Consider the following 294-nt stretch of genomic DNA (forward strand, 5'->3'; position numbering starts at 1 on the left):
TCTTCAGTAGTATTACCTGTCCTCAGTAGTATTACCTGTCTTCAGTTGTATTACCTGTCCTCAGTAGTATTACCTGTCTTCAGTAGCATTACCTGTCCTCAGTAGTATTACCTGTCCTCAGTAGTATTACCTGTCCTCAGTAGTATTACCTGTCTTCAGTGGTATTACCTGTCTTCAGTAGTATTACCTGTCTTCAGTAGTATTACCTGTCCTCAGTAGTATTACCTGTCTTCAGTAGCATTACCTGTCCTCAGTAGTATTACCTGTCCTCAGTAGTATTACCTGTCCTCAGTA

The 294-nt window shown here is 40.8% G+C and overlaps 1 long non-coding RNA gene across 1 annotated transcript in view; it reads right to left on the bottom strand.

Moving 5' to 3' along the window:
* LOC106512634 (uncharacterized) overlaps positions 1 to 282 on the bottom strand; it is a 1,638-nt gene extending 1,356 nt beyond the window's left edge. The window contains exon 1 of the long non-coding RNA XR_001309700.1: positions 169 to 282. This is a non-coding gene — a long non-coding RNA (uncharacterized LOC106512634). The remainder of the gene's footprint in view (positions 1 to 168) is intronic.
* Positions 283 to 294: the final 12 nt, after the last annotated feature.

Source organism: Austrofundulus limnaeus, unplaced genomic scaffold (genome assembly GCF_001266775.1).
Source record: "Austrofundulus limnaeus strain Quisiro unplaced genomic scaffold, Austrofundulus_limnaeus-1.0 Scaffold9427, whole genome shotgun sequence".
NCBI classification, from domain to species: domain Eukaryota; kingdom Metazoa; phylum Chordata; class Actinopteri; order Cyprinodontiformes; family Rivulidae; genus Austrofundulus; species Austrofundulus limnaeus.